This window comes from Salvelinus sp. IW2-2015, linkage group LG19 (assembly GCF_002910315.2).
Source record: "Salvelinus sp. IW2-2015 linkage group LG19, ASM291031v2, whole genome shotgun sequence".
NCBI classification, from domain to species: domain Eukaryota; kingdom Metazoa; phylum Chordata; class Actinopteri; order Salmoniformes; family Salmonidae; genus Salvelinus; species Salvelinus sp. IW2-2015.
In genome coordinates, this window is record NC_036859.1 from 21267344 (window position 1) to 21285584 (window position 18241).

Here is an 18241-nt window from a genome sequence, read left to right on the forward strand (position 1 = left end):
AATAACATAATCAATTGTTATTCCACAGATTGCGTAATGTTGTCAAATAATTCCCATGTTAATATGTCTAATATGGACATTGTCCGCCATCTCATGGAGGAACATGGAACTGAATGTCTCGTGAAGGAAACGCGAACCAATGAACGAACTACAACCCATTGATTTACGTAGCGAGTAGCGACTGGCGGCGAGTAAACCTGCGAAAACGTTAAATTCCAACTAACACATGAGCCAAATGAATCGTATAGCAAAACTGAAAGAGAGATTATAACCGGCTACAGAATGGCAAATGATGGCGTGGACTACACGATTGTGTTTCCAGATGCAATGGTCTCGGGTGAGCAATTTGTTATCGATAGCCTTGCTAGGCTAGCTAGCTAACGACACGCATCTAGCTACGTTATCTGTCACCTGAGTGTCACCCAGAGCCATGGCATGAGCTATTTAGTCAACGTTGGCCCTGGCAGGTTTGTCCATAATTCAGTGACAGCTGAATTGGACAAACTCAAAGGCTGTTTGCTAACGTTAGCTAGCTAAATTAGTTGTCCTTGTTAGGTAGCTAGCTAATTTACTACGTTAAWCAGATAACTTATTTTTTTCTTCTCTCCTTTCAGATAGACACTGGCATGGAACAAAAGAACCAGTTGTCATACTGCTGGTATGGGCTGGATGCAGAGACAAACATCTTGCCAAGTACAGGTCAATTTATAACGAACAGGTTGGAGTTAAACTATTGTGGTGTTAATGATTCCTGTCATTTCAATAAATTATTAATCTACTTCATTATTAATGTGTGACTTACCTTTTCCCCCTTTTTGTTCCAGGGTTGTGTCACTATTTGCTAACAGGGCCCTTGAAGACAGTATTCATCTCTGAATCTTTTGGCTACAAGGAGCTGAGTAACACTGCCCACAAACTGCTTGAGATACTCTATGATTACGAGGTGGAAAACAGTCCCATATTTTTTCCATGTGTTCAGCAACAGGGGATTCATGCTTTACCGCTACATTGTTGAGCTCTTGCACAGTCATAAACAGTTCAGCACCCTCTGTATAGTTGGGGCTGTGGTGGACAGTGCCTGTGAGTGGGGCATTACGGGCTCTTACAGCCACTCTGGGACCCAAAATCAATGTGATGTTGAGGTATGTTCTCTTGGCACTGTTTTCTGTAACAGTTTTCCTGCTTAGGGTGGTTCTATACCCTGTGACCAAGTACATCCACAAGAACCACTACGATGCCGCCCGGGAGTGCCCTCCTACCTGGCCACAGCTGTACCTGTACTCCAGAGCTGATCGAGTGATTCGGTACAGTGATGTTGAGCTCATGGTCAAGGCTCTAAAGGAGAAAGGCGTGTCTGTTGAAAGTTTTGACTTCAAAACCCCTGCCCATGTGAGCCACTTCCGTGASTTTCCAGAGGAGTACTCCAAGCGATGCTTGGCTTTCCTGACCAACTGCATGAAGGATTCAGAAGGGACCCAAACAAAAAAGCGATACTTGATCCAGCATTGAAAGCACACTACTGTAACATTTCTCAAAAGTCTATGTTACTTATGTTTTTGTGATTATACTGTAATGTTACACATGTACACTACCGTTCAAAAGTTTGGGGTCACTTAGAAATKTCCTTGTTTTTTAAAGAAAAGCACTTTTTTTGAGGGCCATTAAAATAACATAAAACTGATCTGAAACACAGTGTAGACATTGTTAATGTTGTAAATGACTATTGTAGCTGGAAATGGCAAATATTTTATGAAATTTCTATATACTGTTGAAGTTGGAAGTTTACATGCTTCTACACCTGCATTGCTTGCTGTTTGGGGTTTTAGGCTGGGTTTCTGTACAGCACTTTGAGATATTAGCTGATGTACGAAGGGCTATAAAATAAATTTGATTTGATTTGAATTTGACACACCTAGGTTGGAGTCATTAAAACTTGTTTTTCAACCACTCCACAAATTTCTTGTTAACAAACTATAGTTTTGGCAAGTCGGTTAGGACATCTACTTTGTCCATGACACAAGTAATTTTTCCAACAACTGTTTACATACAGATTATTTAACTTATAATTCACTGTATCCCAATTCCAGTGRGTCAGAAGTTTACATACACTAAGTTGACTGTGTCTTTAAACAGCTTGGAGAATTCCAGAAAATTATGTCATGGCTTTAAAAGCTTTGAATAGGCTAATTGACATTATTTTAGTCATTTGGAGGTGTACCTGTGGATGTATTTCAAGGCCTACCTTCAAACTCAGTGCCTCTTTGCTTCACATCATGGGAAACTCAAAAGAAATCAGCCAAGACCTCAGAAAAAAAATTGTAGACCTTCACAAGTCTGGTTCATCCTTGGGAACAATTTCCAAATGCCTGAAGGTACCACGTTCATCTGTACAAACAATAGTACTCAAGTATAAACACCATGGGACCACGTAGCTGTCATRCCCCTCAGGAAGGAGATGCGTTCTTTGGTGCAAAAAGTGCAAATCAATCCCAGAACAACAGCAAAGGACCTTGTGAAGATGCTGGAGGAAACAGGTACAAAAGTATATACAGTGGGGAGAACAAGTATTTGACACACTGCCGATTTTGCAGGTTTTCCTACTTACAAAGCATGTAGAGGTCTGTCATTTTTATCATAGGTACACTTCAACTGTGAGAGACGGAATCTAAAACAAAAATACAGAAAATCACATTATATGATTTTTAAGTAATTAATTAGCTTTTTAAGTGCATGACATAAGTATTGATCACCTACCAACCAGTAGAATTCCGGCCTCACAGACCTGTTAGTTTTTCTTTAAGAAGCCCTCCTGTTCTCCACTCATTACCTGTATTAACTGCACCTGTTTGAACTCGTTACCTGTATAAAAGACACCTTTCCACACACACAATCAAACAGACTCCAACCTCTCCACAATGGCCAAGACCAGAGAGCTGTGTAGGATACAGGGATAAAATTGTAGACCTGCACAAGGCTGGGATGGGCTACAGGACAATAGGCAAGCAGCTTGGTGAGAAGGCAACAACTGTTGGCGCAATTATTTGAAAATGGAAGAAGTTCAAGATGACGGTCAATCACCTCGGTCTGGGCTCCATGCAAGATCTACCTCCTGGGGCATCAATGATCATGAGGAAGGTGAGGGATCAGCCCAGAACTACACGCAGGACCTGGTCAATGACCTGAAGAGAGCTGGGACCACAGTCTCAATGAAAACCATTAGTAACACACTATGCCGTCATGGATTAAAATCCTGCAGCGCACGCAAGGTCCCCTTGCTCAAGCCAGCGCATGTCCAGGCCCGTCTGAAGTTTGCCAATGACCATCTGGATGATCCAGAGGAGAATGGGAGAAGGTCATGTGGTATGATGAGACAAAAATAGAGCTTTTTGGTCTAAAGACCTGAACCCAATAGAAAATCTTTGGAGGGAGCTGAAAGTCCGTATTGCCCAGCGACAGCCCCGAAACCTGAAGGATCTGGAGAAGGTCTGTATGGAGGAGTGGGCAAAATCCCTGCTGGCAGTGTGTGCAAACCTGGTCAAGAACTACAGGAAACGTATGATCTCTGTAATTGCAAACAAAGGTTTCTGTACCAAATATTAAGTTCTGCTTTTCTGAGTGTATCAAATATTGTCATGCAATAAAATGCAATTAATTACTTAAAAATCATATAATGTGTTTTCTGTATTTTTGTTTTAGATTCCGTCTCTCACAGTTGAATGTACCTATGATAGAAATACAGACCTCTACATGCTTTGTAAGTAGGAACCACTGCCGATTTGCAGGTTTAAAATACTTGTTCTCCCACTGTATATCCACAGTAAAACGAGTCCTATATCGACATAACCTGAAAGGCCGCTCAGCAAGCAAGAAGTCACTGCTCCAAAACCCCATAAAAACGCCAGACTACGGTTTGCAACTGCACATGGGGACAAAGATCGTACTTTTTGGAGAATTGTCCTCTGGTCTGATGAAACAAAAATAGAACTGTTTGCCCATAATGACCATCGTTATGTTTTGGAGGAAAAAGGGGGAGGCTTGCAAGCCGAAGAGGAATTGGGCCAAAATTCACCCAACTTATTGTGGGAAGCTTGTGGTAGGCTACCCGAAACGTTTGACCCAAGTTAAACAATTTAAAGGCAATGCTACCAAMTACTAATTGAGTGTATGTAAACTTCTGACCCACTGGAAATGTGATGAAATAAATAAAAGCTGAAATAAATCATTCTCTAGTATTGTTCTGACATTTCACATTCTTAAAATAAAGTGGTGATTCCAACTTACCTAAGACAGGGAATTTTTACTAGGATTAAATGTTAGAAATTGTGAAAACTGAGTTTAAATATATTTGGTTAAGGTGTATGAAAACCCTTTTGCAATTGTTAGCACAGCTGAAAACTGTTGTCCTGATTTAAAGAAGGAATACAACTAAGTATCTGGAGCATCACCATTTCTGGATTCGATTACAGGCTCAAAATGGCCAGAAACAAATAACTTTGATCTGAAACTTGTCAGTCTATTCTTGTTCTGAGAAATGAAGGCTATTCCATTKGAGGAATTGACAAGAAACTGAAGATCGACTGAAGATAGACACCTCACAAGTCCTCAACTGGCAGCTTCGTTAAATCTTACCCGCAAAACACCAGTCTCAATGTCAACAGTGAAGAGGCAACTYGGGGATGCTGGCCTTCTAGGCAGRGTTCCTTTGTCCAGTGTCTGTTCTTTTGCCCATCTTAATCTTTTCTTTTTATTGGGCAGCTTTTTTCCCCCCGACTCTGCCTAGAAGGCCAGCATCCCAGAGTTACCTCTTCACTGTTGACGTTGAGACTGGTGTTTTTCCGGTACTATTTAATGAAGCTGCCAGTTGAGGACTTTTGAGGCTTCTGTTTCTCAAACTAGACAATCTAATGTACTTGTCGACTTGCTCAGATGTGCACCGGGGCCTCCCACTCCTCTTTCTATTCTGGTTAGTGCCAGTTTGAGCTGTTCTGTGAAGGGAGTAGTACACAGCGTTGTACCAGATCTTCAGTTTCTTGGAAATGTTTCGCATGGAATAGGCTTAATTTCTTAAAACAAGAACAGACTGAGGAGTTTCAGAAGAAAGGTCTTTGTTTCTAGCCATTTTGAGCCTGTAAATGAACCCACAAATGCTGATTCTCCAGATACTCAGTCTAATGAAGGCCAAATGTATTGCTTTTTTAATCAGGACAACAGTTTTCAGCTGTGCTAACATAATTGCAAAAGGGTTTTCTAATGATCAATTAGTCTTTTAAAATTATAAACTTTAATTAGCTAACCCAGCATGCCATTGGAACACAGGAGTGATGGTTGCTGATAATGGGCCTCTGTACGCCTATGTAGATATTCCATTGAAATCAAATCAAATCACATTTTATTGATCACATACACATGGTTAGCAGATGTTAATGCGAGTGTAGCGAAATGCTTGTGCTTCTAGTTCCGACCATGCAGTAATATCTAACAAGTAATCTAACAATTTCACAACAACTACCTTATACACACAAGTGTATAGGAATGAATATGAATATGTACATCTAAATATATGAATGAGCAATGGCCGAACAGCATAGGCAAGATGCAGTAGATGTTATAGAGTACAGTATATACATATGAGATGAGTAATGTAGGGTATGTAAACATTATATAAAGTGGCATTGTTTAAAGTGACTAGTGATACATTTATTACATCCAATTTTTTATTATTAAAGTAGCTAGAGATTTGAGTCAATATGTTGGCAGCAGCCACTCAATGTTAGTGATGGCTGTTTAACAGTCTGATGGCCTTGAGGTAGAAGCTGTTTTTCAGTCTCTCGGTCCCAGCTTTGATGCACCTGTACTGACCTCGGCTTCTGGATGATAGCGGGGTGAACAGGCAGTGGCTCGGGTGGTTGTTGTCCTTGATGATATTTTTAGCCTTCCTGTGACATCGGGTGGTGTAGGTGTCCTGGAGGGCAGGTAGTTTCCCCCGGTGATGCGTTGTGCAGACCTCACTACCCTCTGGAGAGCCTTGCGGTTGTGGGCGGAGCAGTTGCTGTACCAGGCAGTGATACAGCCCGACAGGATGCTCTCGATTGTGCATCTGTAAAAGTTTGTGAGTGTTTTTGGTGAAAAGCCACATTTCTTCAGCCTCCTGAGGTTGAAGAGGCGCTGTTGCGCCTTCTTCACCACGCTGTCTGTGTGGGTGGACCATTTCAGTTTGTCCGTGATGTGTACGCCGAGGAACTTACAACTTTCCACCTTCTCCACTACTGTCCCGTCGATGTGGATAGGGGGGTGCTCCCTCTGCTGTTTCCTGAAGTCCACGATCATCTCCTTTGTTTTGTTGACGTTGAGTGTGAGGTTATTTTCCTGACACCACACTCCGAGGGCCCTCACCTCCTCCCTGTAGGCCGTCTCGTCGTTGTTGGTGATCAAGCCTACCACTGTAGTGTCGTCTGCAAACTTGATGATTGAGTTGGAGGCGTGCATGGCCATGCAGTCATGGGTGAACAGGGAGTACAGGAGAGGGCTGAGAATGCACCCTTGTGGGGCCCCAGTGTTGAGGATCAGCAGGGTGGAGATGTTGTTTCATACCCTCACCACCTGGAGGTGGCCCGTCAGAAAGTCCAGGACCCAGTTGCACAGGGCGGGGTCGAGACCCAGGGTCTCAAGCTTAATGATGAGTTTGGAGGGTACTATGGTGTTAAATGCTGAGCTGTAGTCGATGAACAGCATTCTTACATAGGTATTCCTCTTGTCCAGATGGGTTATGACAGTGTGCAGTGGGCAGTGTGATTGCGATTGCGTCGTCTGTGGACCTATTGTGGCGGTAAGCAAATTGGAGTTGGTCTAGGGTGTCAGGTAGGGTGGAGGTGATATGATCCTTGACTAGTCTCTCAAAGCACTTCATGATGACGGAAGTGAGTGCTACGGGGGCGATAGTCGTTTAGCTCAACAGGAACAATAGTGGCCCTCTTGAAGCATGTGGGAACAGCAGACTGGGATAGGGATTGATTGAATATGTCCGTAAACACACCAGCCAGCTGGTCTGCGCATGCTCTGAGGACGCGGCTAGGAATACTCGTCTGGGCCGGCAGCCTTGCGAGGGTTAACACGTTTAAATGTTTTACTCACGTTGGCTGCGGTGAAGGAGAGTCCGCAGGTTTTGGTAGCGGGCTGTGTCGGTGGCACTGTATTGTCCTCAAAGCGAGCAAAGAAGTTGTTTATTTTGTCTGGGAGCAAGACATCGGGGTCCGCGACAGGGCTGGTTTTCTTTTTTTAGTCCGTGATTGACTGTAGACCCTGCCACACACCTCTTGTGTCTGAACCGTTGAATTGCGACTACTTTGTCTCTATACTGATGCTTAGCTTGTTTGATTGCCTTGCGGAGGGAATAGCTAYACTGTTTGTATTATAAAAATAAGCCGTTTCAAGCAACAATAGTCATTTAGAACATTAATAATGTCAACACTATATTTCTGATCTATTTTATATTTGAATGGACAAAAAATTTGCTTTTCTTTCAAAAACAAGGACATTTCTAAGTGACCCCAAACTTTTGAACGGTAGTGTATAAATCTGTACTAGGAAATCTGCAACTCCACTGGACACCTTATTTCAAATGCTTAAGTTTTTGGAGTTGAAGACAACAAATCAAAATTATACAGGTGATAACCAAATTGGTACTATTTGTGAATCTTAAATCTTTAATCCACTTGTTGATGTTTTCAAGTGAATGTGATTGACTACGAATGAATGTGCTTATTAAACATGTGTTTTTCAATTGTGCATTCTATAAATTAAAAAAGCATTATGTCATCATTTGCCTTTCATTTGGTCTACTTGGTTAAAAATGTGGAACTGTAGATTACTTTGGAAAATTGACAATTCAAGTTTGCCCTGGCCCTTACATGATTTTTTTTATTTTTTTATGATAGGTTTAAAGGGGCAATCAGTAGTTGCTACATCTGTTTTTCAAATTACAAATGAATGATATGCACCTATTGATTCTTGAAGAATAGAACTTATAAATGCCTCATGAGCTTGTGAACTCATGAACTGTCATACCCCATCAGAACCCAAAATGTATGCTTGTTTTACTCCAATGTTTGTAAACAAAGTAAATGATTAAAAAAACTCTGTATAGCCTCAAAACATGGTTCAAACTATGTTCATCATGGATGGTCAGTCCTTGCATCCTTAGCTCTGTCTATGAATTTGATAGTGGTTACATTTCTCCAGCCTCATCCCTCTGCTTTTTATCAAAATGGGTGGAGAGGCGCTTTGTTATTGTTTCAACTGCTGATTGCCGCTTTAAACAGTTGATTACAATTAAATAACATGTCTCAGTTGTGGTAATGCAGTGTAGCATTCATAATTACTTTATGCTGAAATAGTAAATATTGCATCACACAAAAGGTAATTTGTAGGTATTATTTCTGACTTAAATTTTTATATTTATATCCTCTYCCACTCAACCTAGCACTGCAGATTGTGCGTGGCTACCTTTGGCCTTGTCTAAAGAGAGATATGTTACCTCAAGGCAGACAAACTCAGTCTTTGCCTCACCAGACATCAGCAATAGTTTGAAGAGCAGGGCTCTGAGTTGGTCAGGCAGATATGATTATTGAATGTCTCTGACTGTCATGTTTGACATTTTGAAGCGAGTCATTGGCATTTGTCTCTCCGGAAGGCTCACCCTGGCACTTCATACATCATTTAGAGCCACTCGAAGGAAAATGAGAAGGGAAAAGTTTATATATCTGCAGAGACAGATGAACATCGCTTATTGGAGTGCATAGTAGATTTTTTTTGTTCCCTTGGCTTGGGTTGGGTGGCTGCATGGCTCATGTTGCCAAATGGTTGTTTTGGAAATGTTTGACAGCGATGCAGACACTTCCTGCTGACCTGATTTAAACCTAACTGACTCTCTGAGTTTAAGGTTTGAACTTTTCTTTTAACAGAAAGAAAAATGTAAATGTACTGTTAGAATGCTGGAGGTGGTTAACAACGCAAGGAGACAACATGTCTGGATAAAAATAATGAGATGAAGAGCAAGCATGAATAACCATTTGGATTGTGTTCCCAATTAATGAAAGTCTGAATTGCAATATTACAAAAGACATTAAATAATTCCTGAGGTGATTTGTGGATAAACTATGGCCAAGTCTATGACAATAAAGACACACACAGCGGCTCCTAGTTGGAATGGTTTGCCAAATATACAAACCTTAAAGGGGAGTGTGTGTGTGTGTGTGTGTGTGTGTGTGTGTGGTGTGTTCTTTGTCTTTGTATACATTTATTTTCTTTAACTTGGACGACCTTAATATTCCTGCCTTATTTTCTCAAAATGTTGATATGGGGCATAAATGGGGGGATTTGTTCTAATTACACAAAAAAAATGTTGATGACATGCTTTATTTAAATGGTTTTGCATATAGTCTCAATCAGCTGACACGAATGAGGTAAAGTTGACACTAAAGTTGAAATAGAGATCCAGTGTAGGATTGGTTGAAATTGGAGCAAAACAATGTCAGGTGACAATTGAAATGTCAGCTGAAGTCGTCACAAATACACTAGTCATCTGTAATTGAAACCCTCCTCATCTGGTGTTTTGCATCTAGTTTATTCATTATTTTGTTAACTTAAAAAAGAGTAAACAATAACCAAAGACGTTGTTCTGTGATTTTAGCAGTACATGAAAGGGACTATTCAGAGATTCTCTGTTGGTCAGTATTCTATTTGAGTGATTCACCAACATTTGTCTACGAGCAAAAATAAATGGGCAAATATCTTCCAAAAACCTGTCACAAACCTCCCAAAAACGGTCAAACAATTATTCATATACTCATCCAAATATAAAACTATTCAATCTGTTCACTAACAGGCAAGGTCTATAGGCACTATAATGGCAGCATTGTTGTGAGTCAAATTCTGGAAAACTAGGCAGGGCAAATCAATGTGTTCACATAGGCCTATAGTAGTTGTTGAGCTGTGTTGTGGCCACACTGAACCACAGTAACATTCCTATGCCTGTGGAGGGCAGCATTTAACCATTATTTTCAACAACAGTATTTATTCAGCGTCTCACCACATTACATACAAAGACTACACAACATATTATTTTTATTTAAGTGTGTATAATTACTGTAATCTTTCTCATTGCTATTAAAATATAGAAAAGGTCATTGTTCACATTTAGTTGTGTATTTTACAGTATATTATTTTACACAATTTTACCATCCAATGGCCTTCAAAAAATCGCAATGCCTTTATGATAGACTTTCATTGAGGTAACACTAGTCAGGCTGTTACTGACAGTCGAAGCTCTAAAGAGGTTGCTCTGATCTGAAAATGCACTGAAATTGACCCAGAAGTTAATGAAGTCTCTCGTCACAATGAGGGAAAATTGTGGTGAARAGGAGTCAATGGGCCTCTTTAGCCTCCTCTTCCATGGAAAATGGCCACTGTCAAGCTCCTTAAATTAGCAGATGCTCAGCGTTCATACAGCAAGCAAGGCAAGCACCAAGATGAATGGTGCTAAGTGGTAGAATTTGGCAATAAAGCAACATTTTCTCAGTTTAGTATCATATACAGTACCAGTCAAAAGTTTGGACACACCAACTTATTCAAGTTAATTTGTGTAATTTCTGTCGTTCTTAATGCGTTTGAACCAACCAGTTGTGTTGTGACAAGTTAAGGGTGGTATACAGAAGATAGCCCTATTTGGTGAAAGACCAAGTCCATATTATGGAAAGAACAGCTCAAATAAGCAAAGAAAAACGACAGTCCATCATTACTTTTAGACATGAAGGTCAGTCAATGTGGAAMATTTCAAGAACTTTCAAAGTTTCTTTAAGTGCAGTCGCAAAATTCATGAAGCGTTATGATGAAACTGGTTCTCATGAGGACCGCCACAGGAAAGGAAGACCCAGACTTACATCTGGTGCAGAGGATAAATTAGAGTTACCAGCCTCAGATTGCTACATGCTTCACAGAGTTCAAGTAACAGACACATCTCAACATGCACTGTTCAGAGGAGACTACGTGAGTCAGGCCTTCATGGTCAAGTTGTTGCAAAGAAATCACTACTAAAGGACACCAATAAGGAGAAGAGACTTGCTTGGGCCAAGAAACACAAGCAATGGACATTAGAGAGGTGGAAATCTGTCCTTTGGTCTGATGAGTCCAAATTTGAGATTTTTGGTTCCAACCGCCGTGTCTTTGTGAGATGCAGAGTAAAGTGAACGGATGATCTCCGCATGTGTGGTTCCCACGTGAAGCATGGAGGAGGAGGTGTGATGGTGTGGAGGTGCTTTGCTGGTGACACTGTCTGTGATTTATTTAGAATTCAAGGCACACTTAACCAGCATGGTTACCACTGCATTCTGCAGCGATACGCCATCCCATCTGGTTTGCGATTTGTGCTTGTTTTTCAACAGGACAATGACCCAACACACCTCCAGGCTGTGTAAGGGCTATTTGACCAAGAAGGAGAGTGATGGTGCTGCATCCTATGACCTGGCCTCCACAATCACCTAACSTCAACCCAATTGAGATGGTTTGGGATGAGTTGGACTGCAGAGCGAAGGAAAAGCAACCAACAAATGCTCAGCATATGTTGGAACTCTTTCAAGACTGTTGGAAAAGCATTCCTCATGAAGCTGGTTGAGAGAATGCCAACGGTGTGTAAAACTGTCATCAAGGCAAAGGATGTTTACTTTGAAGAATCTCAAATATACATATATTTTGATTTGTTTAGCACTTTTTTGGTTACCACATGATTCCATATGTGTTATTTGATAGTTTTGATGTCTTCACTATTATTCTACAATTTGGAAAATAGTCAAAATAAAGAAAAACCCTTGAATGAGTAGGTGTGTCCAAACTTTTGACTGGTACTGTATGTCTCGACCATCAACCATGTACAGTAGCACTAAACCTAAAATGAGTTCCTGTTGTTCCTTTTGAACAATAATATAACAATGAATTAACAAAAGTCAATGAAACATTTGGAAGGCAATTACACACTCAGCCAAATACTCAGGTGTAGCTAAACAGCAGCCAAGTCCACATATTATTGTACCATTGCAGTGGAGGTTTCTGAGGGGAGCTCATARTAATGTGTTTGATGTATTTGATACCATTCCACTGACTCCGCTCCAGTCATTACCACGAACCTGTTCTCCCCAGTTAAGATGCCACCAACCTCCTGTGGTACAATGATAATATCAAACAATCACATCTTATGTAATACCCTGTTGAAACCATATATTTGAAAACTAAGTTTAACTACAGCCATTGCATTTGAGCCTATGTTGGTTTGCATTGCATCAAACACTTACTTTAATGTGCAAATGTCAAAGAAACCACATGTCAATCTTTTAAAGAGTCACTGTTTAGTTGAATTATTTAATGTGCTGTCCATTTGATTATTTTGTGGCTCATTTGACTTTCAGGTCACTCGGACTCTTGATGTTGCTCGAGATGTGAGGAGAAGAGAGATGGTGTCACGTTCTGACCTTAGTTTCTTTTTTATGTCTTTGTKTTAGGTTGGTCAGGGCATGAGTTGAGGTGGGCAGTCTATGTTCTTTTTTCTAGGTTGTTTGTTTTCTATGTGTTTGGCCTGGTGTGGTTCCCAATCAGAGGCAGCTGTTTATCGTTGTCTCTGATTGGGAGCCATATTTAGGTAGCCTGTTTTCCATTGTGGGTTGTGGGTGGTTGTTTTCACCATTCGGGACTGTTTCGGTTTTATTTTTGATTCTATTGTTGATTCTATTGTTCTTTTTGTATTTTGTATTCATTCTATTAAAAGATATTATGGATATGTACCACGCTGCATATTGGTCCGATATTTCCTACTCCTCCTCAGACGACGAGGACGAAAGCCGTTACAGATGGACACTATCTGTTGAGCTGGAACTTCTAAATCTGTGAAGATACAAATTGCATTTAGCAAATAAAACTGTTGCGTATCTTACTTACCTTCCTAGAAAGTCTCGTTAAACATCTATATATCAAACTTAACTGAATTCGCCTGCTGTGGAGAATATAGCCATCGTCGCTTCAACAAGAGCTTGTCTAGGTTTTGTTGGATCAGGAGTTGGGGAGGACGGCCTGTTCCAAGCAAGCTGAAGACCTCTTTTGTGACCGTGAACATCTCTTCTGTTGCATGCAGGGAATTTTACACAATAGATAAAAAATAGGCATCAGCCTTGGAATTATTGTTTCAGGGGGTCTCGAGTATTTCCATATGTCTCAAGCATTTCTTGTCTTGCTCTTCAGCATGCAGTGCCTGCTCAACAACATGAGATTGGATGATGTGAATCAATGCTGGACACAGGAGCGAATGGGTTTTCCAAAGTTTGTTGGAGGACTCAGTACAATGGCCGTCTTAAATACAGATGGATGTGTGACCTGTACACTGCCTGCTGTGTAGACCATCAACTGTGTACAGTAGCACTAAACCTACAAGAGAGAATGGTCTCTCTTCCACCAGAGTTATGTCTCTCAGAGGCTGCTTCTGCTCTGAGTTTAATGTCAGGCTATATGTCTGATTTAAGCAGAGGCTTTTTGAGGTGGAACACTGTATTTTGATTTATTACATTTTGCAAGCTATAGGCCAATGCATTGCCCAAGTACTGCTATAAACCAATTTTATATCAGTGGATGATGAAGATCGAATCGTTCACATATGTCTGTTCTCCTCAGATGATGTGTGCAAAAATGATGAGGCAAAATATGATATTTAGATTTATTATTGAAGTCATGATTTAGGTTCACTGAGTTTGATTTCCATTCAACATTCAGTAGGTTAAATACCAAATCAGGTTCCTTCTTTTCAAACAAAATAACAACAACACCATGCATATAGCAAAGTGTTATAATAAATGTAGTATAGTAATACTGCTCCTCTACCCACATTTAGGACCAACCTCCCTATTCAACCCGGTACATTCCGTTTTAAAGGTTGAATGTGAACAGATATGTTTGGTCACCTTTTCCCTCTTCCATCTGGCTCTTGTAAGCTCATAGGCTTTTGTTTTCCAGCCTTGACTGTCTGGAGTCAGGAAACAGACACTAGACATCATCCCTGGTTTGTCCTTCCGTCTCTACTGCCCTCACACTACTCTGGCACAGAACACTGACGTTTACTGAAAACACACTAAGGGTTGTTCCTACTTCCTGGTCCTACCCTTTCCTCTGCAGCTGTTTTGGCTGACTGACTTGTTATGAAGTTGAGCAGGGAGCCACGAACCAGTCCCCTCTTCCCTAATGAGCAAAGTGTCCCGTGGAACATGCTGGTGACAGCACGGCACCCTTCCTCGGTTTCAAAGCCAGGGAGCTATAGGGACCAAAGTCAGCTCTGCTTTGAGACACTTTAAAAGGTTTCCCTGGTGCTTGGATTGAAGAATGAAGAGAGTGAGAGAGAGAGAGAGAGAGAGAGAGAGAGAGAGAGAGAGTGGGGAGTGGGGGTGTGTGAGCTGGACTAGACATGGAACCAACTGTCATCATCAGAATCCCCATCTCCCATCAGCCCTCCACTTAAGAAGGGAAATAAAGAAAGAGACAGACACGGAAGCCCTCAGCGTGTGCGCAGCACCTCCCAGCACACAGGGCGAGCAGAAGCCAGCGCGGCCTGTTCAAAGGGACTCTGCTGCTTCACAGATGCCCTTCAACTGAACACCTCCTGTTCAGCTGTGTGCTGCTGCCGCATTTGACAAGCAGCAGGCTCTCTAGTTAAAGCACTGTCAAATTAGATGTACAAAACAAACTGTGTGTCAGCTAGGCGTCGCTGGTGTGATGGCGGTGACGGTGTACTGGGCCATGTGTGTGTGTGCTCACGCTTATGTGTGTGTGCTTGTGTGTTTAATTTGGCTCGGAGCGGGAGAGAGGCACACGGGGAGTGGCACTGTGGAAGCGTGTCTAATGAGGGGGAGAGCAGYGCCTGTGTCTGACAGCCAACCAGTGTGGGACTCTCAAAAGCCACAAGCCACACAGGCCCAGGCACAAGCTAGAAGCCTTTTGATACTGCCTCACGCCTTGTCGTCCAGCCTCCTGTCGACATGGACTGTCTTTGTGTGTTTTTGTTTTATTCCATGCAACCTCTAGGGTATAGGTTTCATACGTTTTAAAATACAGGGGCACAAAATACAGTTCTTCTCATTGTTAAATGAATGTGATAATCATCAACGGTGAGTAATGAACCTCTATTTTGTAGAGTATGAATACAATCTGAGGTATGTGAGTCCCTATGGGAATGTCATGCAGTTTCATAGACTATTTGTAGGTTAATAAAATAATTGAGAATCATATCATATAACCCATTTAAGTTTATTTTAATAGTCATCTTAATAATGCACATTTTCACTTACACTGTTCTCTCTATCTTATTATATAATCTTCTCATGAGAGGTAAACACACGGTAGGTCAACACTCTACCATTAGTATTCGTCCTATGCAGAGGCAAACATTATTAATTACACTATGATAATGCAGTAGTTAATGGAAATAAATATCAATGATAAATGGCTTCATGCTTATGTAAAGCCAGTTTCCCTGTGGGCTGGGTGGAACTCCACATATACGTCCCAAATGGCACCCTATTCCCTTTATAGTGCACTACTTTTGACCAGGGGCAATTGAGCTCTGGGCAAAAGTAATGCACTATAAAGGGGATAGGATGCCATTTGGGATGCATACAGCCCATGTAAATAAAGAGGACCTTTGCTTTCCTTGGAGAACCAACGGCCATGGCAGCATCATCATAATCCTCCTCCATGTGCTTTAGGAGGTTGGAGGAGTGTTTAAYGTTGCTCTCATTAGTAAAATGTTATGATTTATGCAGTTGCCGGCAGACTAATATCTTTAGAATTTTGCCTAGAAGCCGATTCATCTTTAAGAGTGATGAGGGGATGTTGCTCTCTATGCAAAACACATTAAAGCTAAATGAGGAGTCTATTACTCAAATGTGGCTGATAATTCGTTAGCTAGACCCCACTAACTAAGCAGATTTAGAAATGACATGGCGATGATAGCCCCACCTCTGAAGTGCAGTACATGAACTTAACTTTCCCCCACCCCCACAATTTTCCCTGACACACACCACTTATCTGCATACAGTACAAGATCACTTTATATAATTAATTCTCTCTCCTCGTCCCCCTGTACCAGTTGTGTGGAAAATGCACAAGGGACTCTTGATGTGCCTGTGTTTGTGTGAGCATGACCTATACATCATGGCTTGATTAACATACAAGGCTTTATCTATCTTTCATCTAACATGGTCCTCCTAGTCTCTCAGCTACTCCGACAAGGATTCCGATCATGCTTTTAGTCTCCGCTGTTCTCCTCTTTTCTGGTTGTAAGAATCCTGAAATGTAACTACTAATACATTTAATATGGTTCATTGGTATTCCCCGTATAGACCTGACAAGTATAATGTTTTAGTTACATTACATTGTAATTTAGTTCCCTTTGTAACATGATGTTGTTTTCTGGAGAAAAAAAAAGCTCAACATAAAATAGAAGACAGATTTGGAATGTTTTCATCATTATAATTGAATGGAGAAAATACAGCTTAAGAAAAAATATAGCAACACAGCCAAATAAATAACATTGAACAATTAATTGCAACACAGAGAAACTGCAGAAGGGAGATAGGTGTTGTTGTCTGCAGCCTCTGCAGTAATAACTGGGTTCTTGGCATGAAGAGATGGTGGGAAAAAATACAGAACAAAAATATGTACTCTATCTTTGGGGAGGAAATTGCACTGTGGGGGGATCAATTCAGCTTTGTTCCCCAGGAAAGGAGAATCCTGTCACAAGGGCCCATCTGAATTAGTCAACACTGTTCTTTTGTCTTTTTAATTGTAATAAGTTCATTACATTTATTGTACCTTACAAAATGAGTGATAATAGAGGTGGATTATGGTAGATTTTCCTCTTCTGTGATGTACCACTTTAAAATGGACAGAAAACCATGATGTCATGCAGTTTTCTAAGCATCATTACTTTCTTATATTCCTCTATCGTCAGTGCCTTTATTTAAGTATTTTCAGTTGTTCCTTTTCAATAATACTATAATAATGAATCAACTAAAGCCAATGAAACATTTGGAAGGCAAGTACACACTCAGCCAAATACTCAGGTGTAGCTACACAGCAGCCAAGAGACAAATCACAAGTGCACAGGACATCTTATTGTACCATGATAATATAAAACAATCATAATCTTACATAACAGAATTTGCAGTTCAATAATTTTAATGATGACACTGTTCAGATAAGTGCTTTCTCATAAATTACAGCTGCAATGCATAATTTGGCAGCTATCTGAAAGTGTATTGTGGCATATTCCAGCTACAGCGGGCATGCAGTCAGCAGGACTCCTGCTCTGAGCCTTGGATGTCCACTCCACTCCAGCCAAATGAGCAAGGCAACACTAAAGCGCTGCAAACCTGCAAAATGGCCGACCTATACAAGGCAGATCTTGTTTTGAATGGTCGTTTGGTACTAATTAATGGACTAGGGCCCATTCCTGGCTTCGAATGAAACACCAACGGTATGAATTAAACATGGTGCATCCTTCATCTTGGCACTGCAAACTCAGGGAGACAAAACAGTGTGGAATGCCGGTGACCACGGCTGCCATTGAGGGCTAAATGCATCACGGAGTGCACTTCACTTCACCCTATCCCCCGAGCAGAAATTGCTATCTCCACGGTTGCCAGTGGCATTAGCACCCAACAGGATCARCTTAGCTGACAAAAGTTCATTTGCACTAATGATGCTTTATTCTCCCCATTACATTAAATCATATTGTTCCTCCCTATTCACTGTCTGCTGTGTGTGTGCCAGCTAGGCCAGCATGGTTCCTTCCTTCCTGCTACAATGTCATTTAAATAATATAAATCTTATCTGGAAAATATTACAGCTCAATTACCTGAACCCTGGCTAACGCCTCTACACTGTAGTAGAGTCAGCGTTGCTATTGCCATTGCTGGACCTTACAGTTCATGATCCAACGTTAGAATTAGCTGGTCCACCCATTACGGACACGTTGACTTAAATGGGGATTCCCGTTCTAGTGACTCTATTTCTATGGATCCAACAAGGCCTTACTTAAGCGCAGGGGCGGTTTATTACTGTTATTAAAAATTAAAAAAAGGTAMATTTCAAGGTTTACCAGTAAACTACCAGCTTTTTGGTAACTTTCAAGGAATATATGGAATATTATCAGATG

At 41.0% G+C, this 18241-nt stretch overlaps 1 pseudogene; it reads left to right on the forward strand.

Moving 5' to 3' along the window:
- Positions 1-188: 188 nt before the first annotated feature.
- Positions 189-1688, forward strand: LOC111979388 (transmembrane protein 53-like; annotated as a pseudogene).
- Positions 1689-18241: the final 16553 nt, after the last annotated feature.